This window comes from Polypterus senegalus, chromosome 16 (assembly GCF_016835505.1).
Source record: "Polypterus senegalus isolate Bchr_013 chromosome 16, ASM1683550v1, whole genome shotgun sequence".
Lineage (NCBI taxonomy): Eukaryota > Metazoa > Chordata > Cladistia > Polypteriformes > Polypteridae > Polypterus > Polypterus senegalus.
In genome coordinates this window covers 75,261,292-75,285,014 of record NC_053169.1, presented here as the reverse complement: position 1 = coordinate 75,285,014, position 23,723 = coordinate 75,261,292, and the positions used below count along the sequence as shown (strand labels likewise).

At 38.3% G+C, this 23,723-nt stretch overlaps 1 protein-coding gene across 3 annotated transcripts in view; it reads right to left on the bottom strand.

Moving 5' to 3' along the window:
* Window positions 1-23,723, bottom strand: part of LOC120516726 (WD repeat containing planar cell polarity effector) — a 456,415-nt gene that overhangs the window by 392,032 nt on the left and 40,660 nt on the right. For 2 of the 3 annotated variants that reach the window (XM_039738612.1, XM_039738614.1), the window contains exon 1: window positions 16,723-16,926. The exons of the other annotated variant lie outside the window; for it this stretch is intronic. The gene's annotated coding sequence lies outside the window, so the exon portion shown is untranslated. Of the gene's footprint in view, window positions 1-16,722; window positions 16,927-23,723 lie in introns of those variants that run through there. 3 annotated transcript variants of the gene reach the window in all.

Here is a 23,723-nt window from a genome sequence, read left to right as displayed (position 1 = left end):
CTGGTTGGATAATGGATGGATAGTTGGATATTTATACTATACACATTTTCAGGGACTGAAATGAATTGTGTTCAGTTTATTCTTAAATAGTGCTATTCACTTGAAACAAGCTTAAAGAAATATGGAAAGCAATAATACAATTTTTAAAACTGTTCTAGAATTAGATAAAATCATTGATACAATGGACAGCCTAATAGATGTTAAAAATGTGTCAGAAATATTTAACATTTAGAAAGATAAATGAAAGAAACTGTGCATTATATTGCAGTCAGGGTTTATTCCCTAGCTTGTATTTAGTTTCTGATCAAATTATAATATGGACGAAGTTAAATAATGTGAAATTAAAGTATAAGATTCAGTAAAATAAAATTATAAGATTTAAATAGTCTACTCAATCAAAACTACAAGCAACTCCAAGTATCACTAAAACAATTCAAACATGTAATCATAAACTACCCTAAAAACTCCCATCATCTGCCAAAGCCAAAATTAAATCTATATATATATATATATATATATATATATATATATATATATATATATATATATATATATATATATATATATATATATATATATATATATATAAGTCAATGCACGTGTGTATGTACGTATGTTCCAGCATCACTTCCAAACGGCTGGAGCAATTTTTATGACACTTACTACACATGTTTCTCAATGGTCGACTAAAATACTGTAGGGTGAAATCAACCCTAACCCACCCCCTTCTGGGTAGGGTGGGGGGTGATCTTGCAGTCTTGTATGCTTGTTGTCATCCAGTTGGCACTCAGAACGACCACCAGAGGGCGAACTGCAGGTGACTCCCAGCATTCTTTATGTTTGAGCACCACCGCGCCCCTTTTGCTTTTGAAATTAAATAGAGTTGGCCGATTCCAAGTGTCAACTGGATGATAACATACATACAAGATCACAAGGCAAGCACATTAGTGAGTCTTCATTTTTTTGTTAATTTATTTTTATTTTTAAAGTTGTGTTGGTTTTTTTTAATTATATTTTTCTCAAAAAATTAAAAAACAAAAAACACTTTCTTTTCCTCCCAGGCAACGCTCGGTACTTCAGCTATTTTTTAATAAAATGAGAAAAAACAAAGAGACAAGACAGACACACTGTGTTATACAGCTTCTTATTAATTAAAACAATAGTTTATTAAAGACTCTAGCAAAAGAACAGCAAAGGTAATTTAAAATAACTTTAATACATTCTTGCCAAATTCTTAAGAAGCTCTGCACAATGTAAAGAAAATTTGATTCTAGTTTAAGATAATAGAATAGAAAATAATAGAAAACATCATTTTCCTATTTAGTTATGGGACATTAGGGTTCACCAGACAGTCCAAACTCGTCTGGAATAAACCCAATGACTGCTGATGTCACATTATGCATCCTCCATTCTCTATTCAGAGGTGATGTCAGACCTGGCAACTGCCATTGCTGATCTCACTGCACATCAATTTACATTACTGAAAATCACTGGGCATGTCAAATTACTTAACTGCTTGATGGATTTCCAGCACAATTACACACTTCCTAAGAACTGTGTGTTCCCCCTTTTTTCTGACAGCCAATAATGTGCTATCTGCCTGAGCCAGTGCTGAGTGAAGACTTAGCATGTATGACAAGTTCAGCTGCAGCCCCAACCCTTTTTATCTTTTTTCTATTCTGTGTTGGTATGTAAAGCACAAGACATTAGACAGATGAGCCTCTCTTCTGTTTCTGAGGTCCAAAACACCTGCATTCCTAATTCCTCGTCTCTGCATTACAGTATATGCATTACACTTCTGAATGAGCGTTCATTGGTTATCAGTTTTCATGTACATAGGGCCTGCTCCTACAATCTCTTTAATTTTGTTGGGGTGAGTCGCAGACTAGCTGAACGAGTCACTGGTTATGTCAGACGATGTGGCTGGAAGTTACAGAAGTGCACCGTGACTGCCACCAACTGTGTAAGATTATGTAAATAAATTCTGTGATTGAAAATTGCTGGAAAATTCATCTAATGTGACATGGCCTGAAGATGATTTGCAATTATTATAAATCCTCTGTTACATATGAAAAAAATATTTTTCCTAAAAGGGATTTCATTTTGGACAACCCCAAAATATATGCTTGAGCCAAGTAAGGCTAGACCTACCTGGTGTCATGCATAATTAGGGTTCAATCCCTGATAAAGGTTCTATCCAATAAATTATCTCTTCAGTAGCAACAAGATAAAGGTTCTACTAGTCCTAATTCAAGTAAAAGTAAACTACTGTAAACAAAAAAATAAATATGTACATTTGAAAATTCTTAAATCAGGAAGAGCAGCAGTCTACCCATATGTCTGCCTTAAGGGATTAGTTATGGCATGTGGCCATTTTGCCACCAAAGTCACAAAACCCATGAAAAATTAAATTCATGCACTTCTCACCAGGCCAACACATCTCTAGCTAGCTGTGATGATCAGATAGATTTGTCCATAAAAACATTGTGCCTGGTGTGGCAGGAGGCTGGGGGCCAGATCCAGCCGGGATGTCTGGAAGGATTGGGAGGTGATCTATATGTCCCCCGGGCCACGAAGGGGTAACCGCCCTGGATAGCAAGGGCACCACGGGGAAGTAGCAGGGAGGCTCAAACCCTTGGGGACCCGCAGCTACCACAAGGGGGCGCCCCAGGCCTCATAAAGCCCGGGAGATCTGCACTTTTGCAACACCTGGGAAGGTGGAGGAAGGACCTTACAGAGACGCCCAGAGTGCTTCCAGGTGCTCATTCGGTACTTCTGCCACACCAGGAAGTCCTGCATGAAGCACCTGAAGAACATCCGGGTGACTATAAAGGGGGCGTTTGAAAGGCCCGTGTTTAGGGGTGTTTAGTGTGGGAGCACTGTGTGCTGTGTTCAGACTTGCTGTGAATAAACATGTGTGTTTTTGTACTTATATTGGTGTCTGTCTGATGGTGTTCGGGCGACCTCTCACACTGGTTATAGCAAGGGGTGGAAATTAGTACATATGATATGTGGTCAGAAAACAGGGAGGGAATCAGTAGACTACCTTTAATCAACATTCTCCTTAATAAAAATGGCTACCTAACTTGAAGGCATGGTCTAAAGTCATTTTTTTAAATTCTTTTAAACAAACCAAGCCCGGAAAAAAAAGGGAGGATTATGTCTGGAAGGGCATCCAGTGTAAAATTTTGCCAAATCAATATGCGGACAACAAAGATGATCTGCTGTGGCAACCCCTAATGGGAGCAGCCGAAAGAAGAAGAAGAAGAAGAAGATGAAGATTCTCTAAAACGGTATCTTTCATAACAAATTTTCCTATTTTAAAGAAAGTTCAAACAAGCTCCATAATTGAAACTCAAGTTTTAATTACATGGTAGGCAACAACAGCTACTTGCTAATTACAACCATGATGGCTTATTATATGAAATGCATGAACCAAAATATATATACAGTAAAAGATGAGTAACAATGAAAAATAAAAGTAAAAATTTCAAAACTAAGTCAAGGAGCACCAGAACCTAAAAATAGCTAGCTTGGTAGCTGTACCATTTTTATAATTTGCCTTTTTTGTATCTACATTTTAGTTGAACTCCTAATTAGAATAATACAATTAAAGACTTATCATATTCTTCTGGGACTTGCAATCTTTGTTAATCTCTACTTTTCCATGCTTTCTTTTCCATTTTTCTGTGGTGGCATTTTACACCACCACCACCTGATCGAGGCACTGTGCAGTCACCTGTGATGCTCAAATAAAGTGCTCAAATCCTCTGGGACAAAGCCTGGAACAAATGAGGAATGACTACAGTATGTTACGTAGAATGCCCAGTGGGGACTGGATGGTCTTTTGGTCTTAGAAACCCTGCAGATTTGGCTTTCTTCTCCAACTTATCTGGATTTTCTTTTCTGCCCTCATGGTCCTCTGACCTTTTATTTGTACTCATCTTTAGAGACGCACAGTACAATATTATATATTAGGAGTCTACTTTCTAATAATTATGTATCCAGCATGGTCATCACCATTGGCATGACGAAGGGTTAGCTACCAAACAATCAATTGCTGCACTAATAACCTTGTCCTAGGGCACAAAATAACCTAGCACCGGCACTGTATTTATCTATATTATATAAGCTTCTGTTGATTTTTTTTTTTGCTGTTTATTCATTGTTACCTAATTTAGTTTGTTTTTCTTTTCTTGTAATTATTTCTTTTTAAAGTACTTTGACCTACATCCTGTGTATTGAAATGTGCTATACAAATAAATTTTGCTATTTTTTGTTACTCTCAATCTACAGCTCCTACAGAGCTTTGAAAATGTGATAACAAAATGGAAAAAAAGATGTGTAATATGCAGACACCCAGTAAACTATCAAATATGATTCAATTTACATAGCTCAGGCACACAAACTCCACAAATGTCATATAAGTGACTTTTTTATATATATATATATATATATGTTTTATTAATGAGCCAGTAGTAGTACAGTATATGTTAATGAATGATTCAGACTGAATGACAACAAGTGCCATACACTTGGAAAACTGCACTGGGGTATAATTTGTACCAGATAAGAACTCGTCACTCAATTTAGAGTTGAAAATTAACTTAACATACACATCGTTGGAAAACCAGAGAACAAAACCATTAAAAATATAAAACACAAAATAGTTGATCTTGTAAGTATTCACCTTCTTCAAGCCAAAATGTAGTAGAAGACCCTTTGGCAGTCATGACAACCTTGAGTCTATTTGAATGGGTCGCCATCAGTTTTGCACATCTGGACAATGCACATTTTCCTAATTCTTCTTTGCAAAACTGCTCAAGCTCAGTCAGGTTGCATGGGTATCTTGAGTCAGACACAAATTCTCAATTGGACTGAGAGCTGGGATTGGCCACTCCAGGATATGAATGTTGTTTTTAAGCCCTTCCTGTGTAGCATTCGCTTTATGTTTGGGGTCACTGACTTGTTGGAAAACAGATTTATCTCAGAAGAAGCACATTTCTTACAAGCATCAGGTTTTCCTTCAGGACTTACTAATATTTTGCAGAATTAATTTTGCTCTCAGAAGCCTTCCAGGGCATTCTACAGAGAAGCATCCACACAGCATGGTGCTGCCAAAGCCATGCTTCATAGTGGAGTTGGGGTGTTTTTTATTCCTGTGTTCTGTTTGGCTTATAGCGAATATTGCTTTAAGTCTGATGGACAAATTGATAAATTTTGCTCGCATTACACCAAAGAACCTTCTTCCAGCTGACTTCAGGGTCTACCATGTGCCATCTGATAAAATCTAGCCAACATGTCATGTGCACTTTTTTAACTGTGGCTTTCTCTTTGCCCCCTTCCCAAAAATCTGTGACTGAGGGGCAACAGTGGGTGTCTCCTCAATCTCTCCAATCTCAGCCACTGTAGTTTGTAGCTGTAACTCTCATAGGTTTCTTGGTGGTCTCTGTAACTTGTCTTCTTCTTGCACAATCACTGTTTTTGTGGATGGCCTACTCTAGGCAAACTTAGAGCTGTGTCAGTTTCCATTATTTAATGAGTGACTTAACTGGAGTCCAATAGATATTGTGACAGATAGGGGGCAGTATCACTCCCTTGAACTCCTGTCCAAGACTGCAGACACCAGATAAAAGTCCAAAAGTTGACTTTATTCTTCACCAACAGTGCACAAAGCACCCTACTCTCCACAATACTCATACAATAAACCAATAATTACTACAATAAATTCCCCACCACTCCCAGACGCATTGCCACCCTTCCACCCAGCTCAGCTCGTCGTCTGGGAGCTCCCACAATCCTTTTATAGTCCCTGACCCGGAAGTGTTCCAATCCCCAGTCAATGTGATCTGCCATCACTTCCGGGTCAGATCAAAAGTCCTTTTTTTCACCCCGGAAGTACGTCACTTCTGCCGTTGCTCTGCCTATGACGCACTTCCGGGTTATAGGGCACATATGACTCTTTGTTCCTCCCTGCAGCTCCCTCTTGCGGCCCCTGTGGTATCCAGCAAGGCTATGGATGAAAACTCCATTGTCCATGATTCCCTGCTGGTCTTCGGGGCACCTCCATACTGCAGGGAGGGCTCCATCTGGCGGCCTGGAAGTATTGGTCGGGATGACAAGCCGGCCATAGACCACAATATTTAGTGACATTGATATTTTCTTGCATATCACCTGACTTGTGCTTTTCAAACTCCTTTTCAAGAAGTTGCTTGGAGTGTTCTTTTGTCTTCGCTGTGTAGGTTAGACCATGATGTCAACTCCTCATAACGTGACCATTGCTGGTACAGGTGAATTTAGACTACAACCAAATAAAAACCCCTTGACTACTGACAGGTGACCTTCATTTAACTAAGTATGTGATTTCTAAAACCCAGTGGTTATGCCAATGATGATGTAGTTGTTCCATATTAAAGGGTAAATACTTATGCAATCAATTACATGTGTTTTATATTTGCAACTGGTTTAGATGACTTTGTAGAGAGGTTTTCACTTTTACATTAAAGAGTCTTTTGGTGTTGATTAATGACAAAAGAAACAAATTAAATTTAATGTGATCCAAATGTTATATAATAATAAAATGTGAAAGCTCCTAAGTGGCGAATACTTTTTGTAGCCACTATACATATACAGATCAATTTTGTATCCAGTGATGAGTCTGCACATACTCCCATTGTTCATAAATAATTTTTCAGGGTACTTCAAACCCATCCACATCCTAAAGATGCACATCTCAGATTGATTTACATCTCTAAATTGCCTCAATATGAAAGAAGCTGGATGTGCATAAGATCCTGCTTGGTGATAACCTGTCCTAGGCCAATTCCTTCCTTCTTTAGATTTCAACTTGCCATGATAGGCTCCAGCCACCTACAACCCTGTAATGGAAAAGCGAGATACAGAAATTGGATAAATAATTCTGATAGAACAAATAATGTTAAAGCTATGTAATGTTTTTAATTTGTTTATTTTCTAGTTATTGATTTTTTTTTCAATATAGGCAAAACCGAAATTTGCATAAATACAGAAACTATTAAAACAATTTACACAGTGTCACAGATGGCTGAGATTCTTACCCGGCTGGGACACCTCTTCGCTGTAAGGATCAGGGTGGGAGATGGAGTTGTCTACAGCCCTGTTGGAATCCGGAGGTGCTGCCAAGGAAAGCTGTAGCTGTTCCTGAGCCCGTGTGGGCAGTTCTTCCGCCATACCCGGAAATGCTGCTGGAAGTAGGGCAACGAACACCTGAAGCCCTTCCAGGTGCCGTCTATAAGGGGCCAGGGGACAGTACTCAGTGAGCCAGAGTCGGGTAGAAGGTGGATGAAGCTTACCAAGGAGGAGTGGAGGGGAAAAGAGAGAAAGAGAAGGAAAAGAGTAATATAGTGGTTGTGTTTGTGCTTGGACTGTGTTGTAAGCTCATGGGAACAGGGAAGACGTTCTCCACAAGTGAAGAAAAATAAAAGCACTCGTGTTTTATAAGTGTGCCTCCCATGTCTGTCTGTATCAGGTAGGGTGGCAGGCATGCCCACTAGCGCTTTTGTCACAACAGTCAATGGTGGCATACAATAGCTTTAGGTTTACAGTGCAAAAAATAAGGAAATAGGTCCTGTCTCTGAATTCAACTGTGTTTTTTTACTTAAATGGGATTCTTGTTTCCCTATTTCTGCACTTATCTCTGTAAACTGAAAATGAACCAGTGCTGCAAAATGTATTAAATGTCAGCAGAAATGACTGGTAGGCTTTTCATAAAAGATACTGTTGTGCTTTCAATGAGGTGTTAAATCTCTGTATACTGCAGGTTCTTTTCAGAGCTCACTCAAGCATGCAATGTCGTCAAACAAGAATGGTCAAGGTCCCAGCACCTTTAAGTGACTGGCCTTGTGCATTATTGATGAACATGGCAAAAGAAGGCAAATAAAATAGACTCACTTTAATTCAAACATCACATACCCTACAATAAAAGATGTCACCGGAAAATACTTTATTGCCAATTTCTTATCACAGTAAACCCAATAGTTCTATCTGTATCAAATAGGTGATTATACGAATTATGTTGAGACTAATTTCAAGTTCAAGTTCAAAGTTTATTTTCAAGTGCACAGTAAGGAAACACGTTTCCTGTACAATTCTTTCTTTGCTATCCACACCAAATGCTAAAACCAACATATAAAGATAAACACAAATAATAAGTAGCAGATAGATAATAAGTAACAGAGGCAGCATAAAGTATAAAAACAGAATAGAAATATAAAGTGTAATGTGCAGGTAGGTGTGTGATGGACAAGTCAAATACAGTTGTGTGAGGTGAATAGAATGAGGTGAACCATGGTTATAAACTCCAGTCATAAATGTGTTGCTTTTAGAATTTATATAAAGAGGTACAATAGACAGACACACACTTTCCCAGACATTCACATTTATAAAGGCTAGAGAAGCCAGCTGACAAAAACTAGAACCTTGTTAAGTCAATGGGATGTAACTATACCTGAGGCTGTTTTGTTCAACTGATGTAATGACCCTGTAATTAGCTGATAAAAAATGCATAGGATAGATCATATAGCAGAAAAACCTGAATCTGAATGGAAAGTTGTTTGCCACTAGGACAATAAAAAAGGACATGGCAGTGGTTTGAAACCATTGGATTGATGCGTTGCAATTGTGTGTCAGCAGCAGAGCGTGAAGCCTTTAAATGATTATTCCTTTCATGCAGGAACAAATCCTGAATTGTACTTCATTTTCAAGGTAAAATTCTGCTAGCGTCCTATTCATAGTTAAGTGGTGTCTTCACTAAGATATAAATTCCACCTTTAAAGAGAATTATTTAAAAGTTGAAGGAAACAAAATTATTCTTTAAAAATGAATACAAAGTATTATTTATCATGGGTCTACAAACAGTGGGCAGTTTAGGCTGCCAACAGATCACACGTGCAATGATAAAACCTAGTAACTGCCATTATTTTCAAAACTGAGTTTTGTTACTTTTTGGAGTTACTAGGTCTTTCCTGATGCTATAGCATGATGGAAGAAGCTAGTATGTACACAGAATTGTACATACCGCAAGACAAAAACTTAGCAACTGACCAATGAGGAAAGACCAGATACCAATGAAAAAGGCGGATTACGATCACATGATTTAATTGCTGTGACTGTGTGATTTAAATGGCAGGTGTTGTTGATTTGTAAAAAAAAACAATATTGTGTACGTGAAGCTCATGGAAAATGAAATCTAGAGATTGTTAATTATAGGGGCAACATCATTTCCTTAATTTGCTGAAAACTTGAAAGATGTGACACACTAGATTTTTCCACAATTGGTGACAGATGCAGATTAGGTCTTTAATCAGTAAATATACAGTATAGGAAAAAGTTTTTTTCTTAATTTCACTGAAAGTTAGAACAGCAAAAACATTAAAAATAATACACCTGTGTGTGTATGAAGCAGTTCGTTCTGCTCACACTCAGCCACAGCCACTAAATGGCACATGCATGCACATTAACATTTTTTCAGCACTTGCATGCACCTCACTTCTCACTATGAAAGACCTGTGTGTATCAAATGCCGCCATGCAACACCAATGTTGTGCTAATGACACAGATGAAGAGATACAATGTTGAAACGAAGCAAACACCTCCACTCTACAACGTGCAAATGAAATACCTCAGCAACTTCTCCAATGTATAACAGAGCAAAATACCAGTAACAGCTACCATGCATGTGCATCAGAGGGACACCTTCAGGGCTCATTCAGGGTATGCAGTACTCCGCTAGATAAGAGGGGTGCTGCCTCTAACAGTGTTGTTTTTCTTTTTCCTCTACAACAGCAAGAAGATGACCCTTAAGGGAAACTAACCCTGCCCCTTCCAGCTTGAGAGCTATAAGTGTCTCATTTGGACCCAGACTGCTTTGAGGATGGAGCTTAGATGTTGTGACCCGCACAGATGAGCCACTTTAGAAAGAACCAGAAGGGATATTTATATTGGATTTTGCACACTCAATTAGTTACTTTGTTTGATATTTGCTACTACAATAAAAATGGGGGTCCCAGCTGGCACCCCAGCACTATATAGAGTCATCCTGTGTGCCTTCCCTGCATCCAGAAAGAAAACTAAATCCAGAAAATTACACCATCTGGCAGCTAATAATTGCAAAATTAAATCTAAATGAAAGTGGCATATTAGTGAAACATAAAATTCTACAGTAGCACAGGATAACAATGAACAAGTTAGAAAATGTACAGTTAGGTCCATAAATATTTGGACAGAGACAACTTTTTCTAATTTTGGTTCTGTACATTACACAATGAATTTTAAATGAAACAACTCAGATGCAGTTGAAGTGCAGACTTTCAGCTTTAATTCAGTGGGTTGAACAAAAAGATTGCATAAAATGTGAGGCAACTAAAGCATTTTTTTAACACAATCCCTTCATTTCAGGGGCTCAAAAGTAATTGGACAAATTAAATAACTGGAAATAAAATGTTCATTTCTAATACTTGGTTGAAAACCCTTTGCTGGCAATGACAGCCTGAAGTCTTAAACTCATGGACATCACCAGATGCTGGTTTTCCTCCTTTTTAATGCTCTGCCAGGCCTTTACTGCAGCGGCTTTCAGGTTATGTTTGTTTGTGGACCTTTCTGTCCGAAGTTTAGTCTTCAACAAGTGAAATGCATGCTCAATTGGGTTAAGATCAGGTGATTGACTTGGCCATTTAAGAATTTTCCACTTCTTTGCTTTAATAAACTCCTGGGTTGCTTTGGCTGTATGTTTTGGGTCATTGTCCATCTGTATCATGAAACGCCGCCCAATCAATTTGACTACATTTAGCTGGATTTGAGCAGACAGTATGTCTCTGAACACCTCAGAATTCATTCGGCTGCTTTTGTCCTGTGTCACATCATTAATAAACACTAGTGTCCCAGTGCCACTGGCAGCCATGCACGCCCAAGCCATCATACTGCCTGACTCCACCGTGTTTTACAGATGATGTGGTATGCTTTGGATGATGAGCTGTTCCACGCCTTCTCCATACTTTTTTCTTGCCATCTTTCTGGTAGAGGTTGATCTTGGTTTCATCTGTCCAAAGAATGTTTTTCCAGAACTGTGCTGGCTTCTTTAGATGTTCTTTAGCAAAGTCCAATCTAGCCTTTCTATTATTGAGGCTTATGAGTGGCTTGCACCTTACAGTGCACCCTCTGTATTTACTTTCATGCAGTCTTCTCTTTATGGTAGACTTGGATATCCATACGCCAACCCCCTGGAGAGTGTTGTTCACTTGGTTGGCTGTTGTCAAGGGGTTTCTCTTCCCCATGGAAATGATTCTGCGATCATCCACTACTCTTGTCTTCCGTGGATGTCCAGATCTTTTTGCGTTGCTGAGTTCACCAGTGCTTGCTTTCTTTCTTAGGATGTACCAAACTGTAGATTTTTCTCGGATGTGTTTTTTCTGTTTTCGCAGCTTAAGGATGACTTCTTTCACCTGCATGGAGAGCTCCTTTGACCGCATGTTGTCTGTTCCCAGGAAAATCTTCCACATACAAGCACCACACCTCAGATCAACTCCAGGCCTTTTATCTGCTTAATTGATAATGACAGAACAATGGACTTGCCCACACCTGCCCATGAAATAGCCTTTGAGTCAATTGTCCAATTACTTTTGAGCCCCTGAAATGAAGACTGTGTTAAAAAAATGCTTTAGTTGCCTCACATTTTTATGCAATCTTTTTGTTCAACCCACTGAATTAAAGCTGAAAGTCTGTACTTCAACTGCATCTGAGTTGTTTTTCAAATTCATTGTGGTAATGTACAGAACCAAAATTAGAAAAATGTTGTCTCCGTCCAAATATTTATGAACCTAATTGTATGCATGCAATATCATTCAGGTGTGTTTGAGGACTTTGCAGGCACTGTACCTCTCAATTGACTGAGTTCAGTAAGTAGGTTCTAGAACCTTCTCAGTTCATTTCAGGGTTTCAGGGCCAAAGGCTATGTCACCATAATTGAGCAAAAGGCTGAAAACAGGATTGCACTTTTGCTATTAATTCCAAAGTTAAGCTTTATTTCAGCATGAGACCCTTATGGATATCAGGTGAATATGGCACTCTGATGGTAAATTACATGGTGACCAGATTTTCAAGCCTGGACACTTGCGTAGCATGTATGCCCACGCACACAAACCATCCTCATTTGTTTAATGCTTGCTTCATCTCATCATCATCATCATCAGAGAAGGATCAGGGTAAATCAAATAAATGCTGGTGCTCTGTTTCTTGTCTGCTTCTTATTCCTCGTTGCAATGGTGCTCAAATTTAGTATAAGTACTTAATCAACATTACTCCATCTGGAAGTTGTGACTCTGTTATTACACATACATTACAACAAAGGAAGAGGGTGTCCTACTTAGAGTTTTGTATATTATGAGGATGTTTGTTTTGGCAGATCAATGTTTTATGAAATGGGCAGCCTGTTAAAAGTGAGGTATTTTGATATCCTTCAGTTATTTATTGGAACACATAGCCTGAAATCAGGACTGTCCATGTCACTGCAATGTCTGGTCACCCTAGTATATTATACTTACTATGAAATAGTGAATTACTGTAAAGTTAATACAGAGGAAATATTTATTTATTCTTGTGCATAACGTCACAGGTCAAATTTTTCATAGCAAGACAAAATGTTGTTTTCCTTGCTTGCATTTTATACTTTTATGGTTAGGAAGATCATTTAATTTACCTGTTTAAACTTAAAACATCAGATGACTGAGGTGCTGATGCACTCATTCTCTTTGAATTGCACTCAAGCTGCCAGAAAGATTTTTTAAAGGAGAAACAATTTGCTAAATGCAGAGGTTTCTGTATGCACTAAACTGGACTTGCAGACAGAGGACTGCAGTCCCACATGCGCTCAATCAGCCAGTGACAATGAGTACCTTCTAACTCACACATACAGTGTGGTATTTTATTTAATTGTACTGGGGATCAGGTTGCTGTCAATAGCAGTTTGAGAAGATGCAACTCCCGGCACAACAATGTAGGGGTATATTTTCCCTCACCTACTACTTGCAGGGCAGTTTATAGTTCCTCAAAGAGGTGTCCTGATGATTCTAATTAACTGTGCCCTGTCCGTCCTCATTAATATAAATAAAATTTAGAGAAATGGCACATATCTGCATCCTTTCAGGTGCACATGAAGGGGTGTAGGACGATGTCAGCAGCCACCGGGTGACGTGTCTTGGGAGGAGTTTGGATGGCGTTGTTGGCGTCTCTCCTCGAAGGGCCCTCGGGGAGTTGTATCGGTCACCACTCATCCATTTCCTCCGGAGACTCTTGCTTGCTGCCACAGGTTTGGAGACGGCAAGATAGGGAAGTGTAATAAAAGTCGTAAAAACTGCATTTTTTTTTTTTTTGCTACTTTTGTTGCCGGCTGAGGAGGTGCAGTTGATCGGGCATAGGAAGCCATGTGCAGAAGTCGGGATGTGTATGTGAGTGTTAACTAGCGCCATCTGGTGAACAGGTGAGCATGCACAGGCATGGTTAACTCCCTGGTTTAAAGGGGCACGGGACGCATGTCAAGGGAATGGGTATCCAGGTCCCTTATCAGCGGTTTGCTAGAGGAATTTATAAAAGCCTATCGGGAAAGCAGAAAGGGAGATGGGGCAGGAAAGGTTAAGGTGGGTGAAGGGTAGGACATCCAGGGTTGCTTGGGGCTATAAGCCTGTTAAAGATTGAATGTGCTGGGAGTAAAGCACCCAGATGGAACAATAATTGGGTGGGTGCAGTTTTCACAATATTTTTTTTTTTCGCTGTTGCTTGAGATATTTATTGGGCATTTTTAGTACATTTTAAAAGCTAATGGATTTTTTTTCACCTTTTAGTTACTTGCACTTTTTGGGACTATTTTAGACATTTATTGCACCATACAAGGACCTGAGGGCATGACATAGCTATTGGAGGTGAAAAACAGGAAAATATAAAAATATACAAGTTGGTGTAAGCACTGTCAATGTTAAATTGAAATAGTAAACTAATTTGTGGGTTATGTCACACAAAATGTTCCTTATTTTAAGATAGACAAGCTCACAAATTTGCCAATGCTTTCCAATTGAAGATTTAAAAACTTTAAAACTGTGTACAGTGCAATCAGTTCTAGATATTACAATGAAAATTAAACTGTCTCAATAAATTTACTTGAAGTATAAGTGTGTCACATTTCAACAAAATTGATCCACAGTGGGGCAAGTTGTTTCACGGAGATAGACAGGGAGTCAGACAGACTGAGAAGCAGACAGAGCTATCTTAATAGGTGCTTTGTGCATTAAAGGAAATTATATACAGTATAAAACTAAAAGACTGAGGATTAATAATCTTATTTGTAGTAACATCATAAGGACATACATAAATAAAACATAAAACTGCAAAATATCACAAGAAAGTAAAAAGTAGAAAAAATATATACAAAGCTAGAAGACTACACACAACTAAGCCAGCTTCTAATTCGATTATAAAGACTTGAGCAGACTGATTGAACCGAGAGAAAAGTTAAGAAAGATGGTCTAAGTCATATTCAGTCTTCAATAGATGGGTTTTAGTTTGCCTATTAAAAGAATAAATCAAGTAAGCAGATGTCATACCCTTGGGAGGTCACTCCACAAACCAAATACAATACAACTAAACACATTTTCACCTCAATATAAATTTAAGGAAACCAAACCATCAGTTCCTATATGCAGAACCAGAAGCTACAAGAAGAAAACAAAGAACAGAAGTGACCCATAGCAGTCTGCAGAAAACACACCGATTTCCCACCCATCTATTTTCTAAACCTGCCTATCTTTCTTCCTTTTCCTTTTTGTACATCTTTTTGAGGTGTTTCACATCAGGATTGGCACTGGTGGGTTTCAACTATAACAATACTCTACATCAGGGGTTGGTTGGAGGGTTGTTCTTACCAATTTCTTAATTGAAGCCAGTTATTGCTGCTAATTTAATTCAAAGGCATTTGGCTTCATTTTAGATTACTCACTCATTAACATTCATAATTTCTGTTTCTTTTTGTCTTAAACAGCTGTATTTACAAATCACATTAATCCTTTTGCCAAAGAAGAAAATGCATTAAATTAAAAATGGCTGAAATAGCATAACAAAAGTACTAGCTTGTCACATAATTAAATATAGACTTCCACTAATGGCTAGAATTGACTTCTACTTAAGAACTTGGTGGGAATGAAAACCTGTTGCAACTGTGACCACACAGAACTGAGGTTCAGAACACCTGCTTTAGAAAGAACACTAGGAAAATTTCCCTCATCTATATTTCATCCTCTGTATCAGTATTAATTAGAAGATACTAGGCTAAGGTACACTGTAAATATTTAAATTCGATATTTGGTCTACCTTTTCCCATTTTAATCAATCCTAAAAGCATCCATATGTTCTAGATCTGGTAATTCTATGTAACATAATTCTTCTGATACACCTTAGGCCATCCACTCCTACCAAACCATTTGCATTGTTATGGTATGTTTGTTTTTGTTCTGCAAAAAGGACAACAATAAGCAATTCATGAATGAGCAATTTTAATGACTTTTCAAAACATCAGTGTTTCATCGTTTTATATGGTGAAAGGTGGACAGTTAAGAATTTCTATCATTGTTTCTTTCCATGCAGAATGCAGCATCTATAAAACGTTCAGCAAACTGTACTTTACTCCAACAGCAATTCTACATAAGTCAGGGTAACCAAGTGCATACAACTAGAAAATGTATACAATGCGGCGTGGATATGTGGATGCATAACTACACCACGCCATATTAAAAGAACAGGATACATTAAGCCATCCATCCATTCATTATCCAACCCGCTGTATCCTAACTACAACACTGTCACGGGGGTCTGCTGGAGCCAATCCCAGCCAACACAGGGCGCAAAGCAGGAAACAAACCCCGGGCAGGGCGCCAGCCCAACGCAGACATTAAATGAAAAAATGCAATGGGGAAATAACAAAGGCATAGCCAAAAAGACATATACTTTTCAAATTCAGTACTTTGGGCGATGGAAGAAGAGGAAAATAAAAATAAGGATAGAAGTGCATACATAATCACACTGGGGTCGAGATGATTCAAACTGAAGTTCTGGTGAGTTTCTATTATGGAAGTCAGAACACCAACTTTACCTAAATCAAACAGCTGATGAACTTCACATGAACAAAAATTATTAATTTTTAGTGTTTAATCTAGACATTGATGCATCATCATATACTGTATTTGCATGTATATACATATCAAAAACAACCCATACACTTTAGGATGCGTTTTCCTCAATATTGCGTCACCGTTACATATTTATTACTGTATTTTCCGGTCTCGCTAATTATTTCTGTACCTTTAAATAAGGCATGTCCTTAAGATGCGAAAGAAACAAACACATACTGCGTTTAAAAATGAAAATAAAATTGTAGTTGTGACTAATAGCCATCGTTAAACATTAAGAACCCCAACATAAATCTACGAAAATCCAGTATAATCGTTTTATCTACACCCCATTTTATAAAAAACATTTTCGTAAAGAGAATAACGTTTTGTTCATTTCATTGCACTCAACCAGTGACAAAAACAACTTTCTCCTTTGTGCGGTAATGAACTCCCAACTCTAAATAGAAACATTGTACTTCACAGTACTGGTCAAAATATGCAACAGAGAAGTGAACGTGAGAAGACAACGACTTACATATTTAAATTACACTCTCCGACGTCTGCAATCAAGGTGCTTTTCAGCTTGATCAAAAATAAAGAAAGCTGGATTGACAATTTTGATGTCCGCGTTTCGCCTGAATTAAGCGATCCAAGCTTATTTTAGAGATACTGGGCATGAGTGGCATGAACAGTTGAATCCGCGTTTCCTGGCAACGAAAGAAGCTTCATTGACTGTTTGCCTTCCCTAACGAAGAAAAAAGTGTGAGATTATTAATCGCTTCCGGGTCAAGCGAGCTATTCCTGAAGTTAGTCTGCCACTTTTTGAAAGAGGCGGCTGATCGTTTGACGCGTAATCTTGTCTAAACAGGGTAGATGCCGGAGTTACAAAAGTTATTTTCCTTTAGCTCCCTTGTTAGTATCGCTTTGCGTGATGATTTCATCGCGGTTACAAAGTGCTTACATGCGGAATTTTGAAATAAACGTTAAATTCACAAATAATAGGTCTATGTGTTGTTCGATTATCGTAAATGCATTTCATTACCATTCATTTTTCGCGGAAGTTACATTAGATATGTGATCAGCGCTACTGCTTCACGACTACCGGTACTTGGACTGAATTGATTCCGAGTCAATAATGGGTTTCGTGTTCCAAGGTTCTCATTGTTTAGATTTTCCCAGGTAGCACACGTTTCTTCAAAAGCCCTGCATGTTAGGTTAAGTAGCTACTTAAAACAACTCGGCGTTTACTCTGTGTCCAGCACAGAGTTGTCTCTGATGGTGCAAGGTTACGCGTCTTTTTACGGCAACCCTGTGAAATGGATTAATTTTCTGAAGCTTTAGAGCCCCTGCTTAGTTTGCTACCTGTTTGGATCCACGGATTTTAATAAGTCACGTCTAACAGCAAAGCCTTGATTCACTGTGTGGCCATGATCAAGTCACTTGACCTGCCTGTGCTGCAATTGAAAAACTAAAAGAAATGTAATCAATTGTATCATGAATGTTGTAAGTCTGACAGCCAATTATGTAAATGCAATTGCAAGTTCAATCCTAACTGTCCTATTAAAATGCAGTTTACTGATGACCAATTTGAAGAGCAAAGAAGCACATTTTACCTTGGCCAGACATATAGCCCTAACGTGTGGATATACTGGAAACTGGTTTATGTAAATAAGCTATTATGATCACCTGTTTATCTTTGTAGCTGGGTGATGCTTTAGCTTTTGGAGAAAAGCAAAAGAAGGATAAATAAAATTAAACACACTATTTAGATAGAAGACTAAATGTTATTTGCCCTAACGGGGAGTTTAGCTTTTTATCTCTCTACAGCACCAAGGTTCTGATGAAGCATGTAAATTTTGTTATATGAAAATTTGCCTAATCTCTCCTCAGGTGGTTATTGATAGATACTGTAGATTTAGAAAATGTTTGGAACCCTTCTTTTCTGCACTCAATAACATATAATGAAAAACTGAATGTTAAGGATTTTTTAAAAATCAAAAACTGAAATTTCTCACTGATGTACAGTAAGTATTCAGGCCCTTAATTCACTTTATGGAAGCCCCTTTCGCAGCAGTTACAGCTTCGAGTGATTTTGGCTATGTCTCTACAAACTTTGTGCACCAGGATTTCAGAAGTTTATCCTATTTTGCCTGGCAGATTCTCTAATGCTCCATTAGACTGGATGAGAAGCATCTTACATCTTCAAGTCTCTCTACAGATGTTATATAAGGTTTTAGATTGGGATTTGGAAGTCCTCAAGGACAGGCAAAGACTTCACCCAAAGCCACTCGTTGTCTTGGTTGTATGCTTAGGTCATTCTCATTTCTGACCAGTTTGCCTGACTGTCACTGAAAAGCACCCTATAACATGATGATGGTATTAGGTGATGAGCAGCGCTTGTTCTTCACTAGATACAGTGCCTGGAGATCTGCTCATAGAGATCAATATGTATCTTATCAGACTAGACAACATTTTTCCTCATGTTGTCAGAGTCCTTTAAATGCCATTTGACAAACTCTAAGCAGGAGTTAGCCACTTTACCATAAATGTCTGATTGATGGAGTGCTTCTCAGATAATTGTCCTTCTAACAAGTTCTCCAATCTCAGCCGAAAACTTGGGGTGTGTCTAGAGCAGGGGTGTCAAACTCCAGGCCTGGAGGGCAACAGTGGCTGCAGGTTTTCATTCTAACCCTTTTCCTAATTAGTGACCAGTTTTCAGTGCTAATTAACTCTTTTTCCCTTCATTTTAATAGCCCTGTTTTTAAGGATTCAGTCCTCTGAATTGATTCCTTTCTTCATCAAATGGCAGCCAAACAGAAATAAGATGTGAAACGAGCTAACAGATGACCAGCTAAACTGGGGCTTCAAACTCCAACCAATTTCACTCCAATCACTTGAGAATGAGAAGCCCATTCTCAATGTTTATTAAACCCGTTATTTAATTCCATGGCCTGTTGCTGCTCTCATTCTGCCACAGCAGACATTTCCAAAACTGTCAAGATGTTTGGGTGACCTGAGAGTTCAACCTTACTGAGACCTTCAACAACAACAACAAAATTTATTTATATAGCACATTTTCATACAAACAGTAGCTCAAAGTGCTTTACATAATAAAGAATAGAAAAATAAAAGACACAATAAGAAAACAAAATAAGTCAACATTAATTAACATAGAATAGGAGTAAGGTCCAATGGCCAGGGGGGACAGAAAAAAAAAACAAAAAAACTCCAGATGGCTGGAGAGAAAAAAATAAAATCTGTAGGGAATCCAGACCATGAAGACCACCCAGTCCCCTCTGGGCATTCTACCTAACATAAATGAAACAGTCCTCTTTGGATTTAGGGTTCTCACGGAAGGACTTGATGATGATGATGGTCACGTAGACTTCTGCCTTTTAATCCATCCATCATTCACCTTTACCTTTTTTTTATCTTCAGATATTGTGTGATGGCCACAGGTGAGGTCATGTTTTGCGTCTCATTATTGTTTGGCTGCTAATTAAGGAAAAAGAGCCAACTAAGGGGCCCCGAGTCAAGTTAATTAAAACTAAGGCTAAAAGAAGTTAATTAGCAGCAAAAACTGGTCACTAATGAAGAAGATGGTTAGAATGAAAACCTGCAGCCACTGCGGCCCTCCAGGACTGGAGTTTGACACCTCTGGTCTAGAGTGACAACTGGGTTCTTGGTTGCCTTTATGACCAAGCCTAACCCAAAACCTAACCCTTCCAAACTTTTTCTGTTTGACAATAATTGAGGCCACTGTGCTCCTAAGGAACACTCAAAGCTTAGATTTATACCCTTACCCTGATCTATGCCTTACCACAATTTGATTGCGGACATCTAAGAGTTCCTTGGACTTCTTGGCTTGGTTTTTGTCCTGACATGCAGTGTGAACTGTAGGACCTTATAAGCTGTACACAGGTGTCTGCATTTCTAAATGATGTCAAATCAATTCAGTCTGCCACAGGTGGACTTCAATCATGTTCTAGACATTTCACAGGGAAAATGGAAAAAAAAAAGCATACTTTTTTTTTTAAGTAAAACGATTTTATTTACGGGCAGCATAGGTTACTGCCTTGCGCCCTGTGTTGGCTGGGATTGGCTCCAGCAGACCCCCGTGACCCTGTGTTCGGCTTCAGCGGGTTAGAAAATGGATGGATGGATGGATTTTATTTACTTTAGTTATAAATGCACTAAAAAGCAAAAACAATTTTTTTATCCTCAATTTTAGTGGTTATATGTGACTAAATAAAATCGTGGGACGCACATAAACTACTTCAAACAATTTTTGAAACTTGTTTAGCACGGTGGGGAATTACAATGGTTTTTTTTTGTAATTTATGCTGAAAGTAGCTATTCTATTAATTGATTGAATTAATTAATTTATGTGTGCCCCACGATTTTATTTAGCCACATATAACCACAAAAATTGTGCTTAAAGGAAAATGTATTTTTTGCTTTTTAGTGCATTTATAACTAAAGTAAATAAAATTGGTTTACTTAAAAAAAGTATATATTTTATTTTGTACAGTACTTTTTAATTTTTCAGTATTTTGTAAATGATTTTCCCTTAATCATTTTTTATGAACGGGAACCTTCTTTAAAATAAAATGCATTATTATTATTATTATTATTATTATTATTATTATTAAAAGTATTACATAATAAATCTTTTTTGCAGAATTATTTGAATACTAAACAGAATTATATTTCTTTCTGTTCAGGCTCTTATGGGATTAGCGCTCGGTCGCTGTGGAAATATCGACGGCAGAACGACAAGCTTACGGAAATACTTCGTCACTGTGATCATCACGGCTGCTCCTTCGCAAGAGTAACAAGTAAAGTCGACACGCATATTTACCCACTCCACTCAGCTCTCACTTGTATGCTCCTATATTTCACTATATTCTCTCTCCGTCATTGCGGTGTGTGCGTTAATTGGAATCGTATAACCATTTATTACAGACAAATGTGTTACGTCATTGCATCGGTTTTGACAGATTATTGTATTGTCATGGATACTGAACACTTATGCAAAATTTGAAGAAATTCGCTTCGCCAAAAGTTCGTTTAAAATCAGTGGCAAGATCTGACCCAGACACACAGACAGAGGAGTCAAGTTAAATATAAAATCGTTTATTAATAATAATATTAACAGGATGCACCTGAGCACAATTTCGAATACCACAGCAAAGGGTCTGAATACTTATAAATAAATCTATCTAATAAACCAGTATATCTATCTAAATATAAATACATTTTTAATGAATTTGCAATCCTTTCTGAAAACATGTTTTCAGTTTGTCATTATGGTTTAATATGTAGATTGAAAGGCATAAATGACACATTTATTCATTTAAAATTAAATCTGAAACACAATAAATTGTGTAGAAAGTGAAGGGAGTCTGAATACTTTCTAAATCCACAGCAGATAAAAATGATAGATTATCCGTTAGATCCCAGGGGTGGGGGAAAGCAGTGTTGCATCTGCCAACACACAAAAAACTGTGCAGAATAAGCTCAGAAAAAACAGTAAGGATGTAAAAATAAATAAATATGTCTCTAGTTAAATTTAACATATTTAATTTGCAGAACAGAATAGTCATGTAGTCAAGTACTTATATTGTAGGATCTTTATGGCAGCTGGTAAAAAAAGACCTATAATAACTCACTTGCACTCCATGCAGGTTGACCAGGATGGCGTGCAGGGTATGTGAGGCAGTGTTCATGATAGCCAGCTTCTGTCAATTACTGCCTCCACATAGTCTGGGAAACCTGTTGGGTAAGTTTTCAAATTAAGTGTCATGTCAGACACTAGTGTCTAATTCAGTCTTTTTAGTTATTGGGTGTTGAAGAACATTACACTTGATTTTTGACTACTCATGAACATGGGTGGTACAATGGTGTAACAGTTAGCCTCCAAAGTCCTGTATTTGAATGTCATCTTGTGCACAGCTTTGCAGTTCTTCCCGTGCTTATGTTTTGTTTTTGTTTTTTTTTTTCTTAAATTCTCTAGTTTTCTACTAACAGCCTAAAAGAAATGTTCTTTGTGTTAATTGGTGGTACCAGACTGTCCAGATATAAGTAAATGTGGGGGTATGCCCTAAGATGGACTGGCACCCTGTTCAGAACTGATTCCTGCCTTGCACCCAAAGTTGCCAGGATAGGCTTTGACCCCCACAGACATGAACTGGATTAAAATGGTTAGTTTCTGGATAAGTGGACACTCTTGAACAGTGTATAATTCTGCTATTTTGTCACTGATTATCATTAAGCTAATAAAGAATGGCCTGTTCTGCAGCAGAATTCATTTCAGTAAATTGGCGTGGAAATGATCGTGTAAGAACAGACCCGTCTAAGAGTTTTTTTTTTTCTCTCAAAATGATTTGAGCTCCTTGATGGACTGGTGCCATATGACGAGTTTGATCATTCTTTGTGTCCTGTTCTAGCTGGGATTGGCTCCACCACCTGCTGTGACCTTAGTCTAGATTAAGCAGGTTAGAAGATGACATGACATGATTTGAGCTATAGTCCTAGGTAGTTGGTTTCATTTAAAAAAAAAAAAAACAATATGCATTACAACCAATAGATCAAGGATATAAATATCTAGCCAGAAAAAAATCATGCATCCTTATTTCTTCCAATTGGTCACTAAGAAACTGAATTTCAAATAGAAAATTAGTATTGAACAAAGACTTACAGTAATTGCGATTTTCACCTGAAAATCTGTTGTTAAACCAGTTTAGTCAATCCAGGCAGAAAAATGAAATAGGGTGTGGTGGATGGCCGGGGCTCTTACCCGGCTGGGACACCTCTATAGTGGGGGGACCAGGGAAGAGAACATATGTGGGGCATTACCTCCCCTCTGCGATAGATGACAGCCCCTCTAGGTTATAGCAGTTCCTCGGACTCCCACAGGCCTCCTGGGGAGTTGGAGTTTGGAGAAGCCCTGTTCGGTTCTGTCGGTGCCGTCAGGAGGTGTTGTATGAACGACTGAGCCCTTTGGTGCAGCACTTCTGCCACACCTTCCTTCCAGAAGAAGATCATCGGACACCTGGAGCACTTCTGAGTGCTCACTTCACAGCTGCCACTACTCTGGGAGCCTGAGTCAGGAGGAGTGGAGGTGGACTGATAGAGAGAGAGAAAGAGAGAGAGAGAGAAGAAAGAGAAGAAAGAGAAAAGAAGATGCCGTGTTTAGGCTTTAACTGTTCTGTGCAGGTAGGAAACGAAAGAAGGCATTTCCCAGGGGAATAAAATAAAAGTGTGTGCTGAAATTGTGTCCTGCGTCTGTCTGTGTCAGTTTTAGGTCGCAGGAGTGCCCTCTGCAGGCCACAAGGGGCTATCTGGGTTCATCTAGGACTCATCTAATAGTTGACACGGCCCACACAAACACTTGAAGGTTCAGCAATTGATACATTTGCATTTTAGAATGGAATTCATATTAACTTTTTTTTCCTAATGGATTCTTACTGTTTTCTTGTTTTGTAACGTGGCACACTTACATTCACTCTTCTCAGTGAATTTCATGGTGACTAC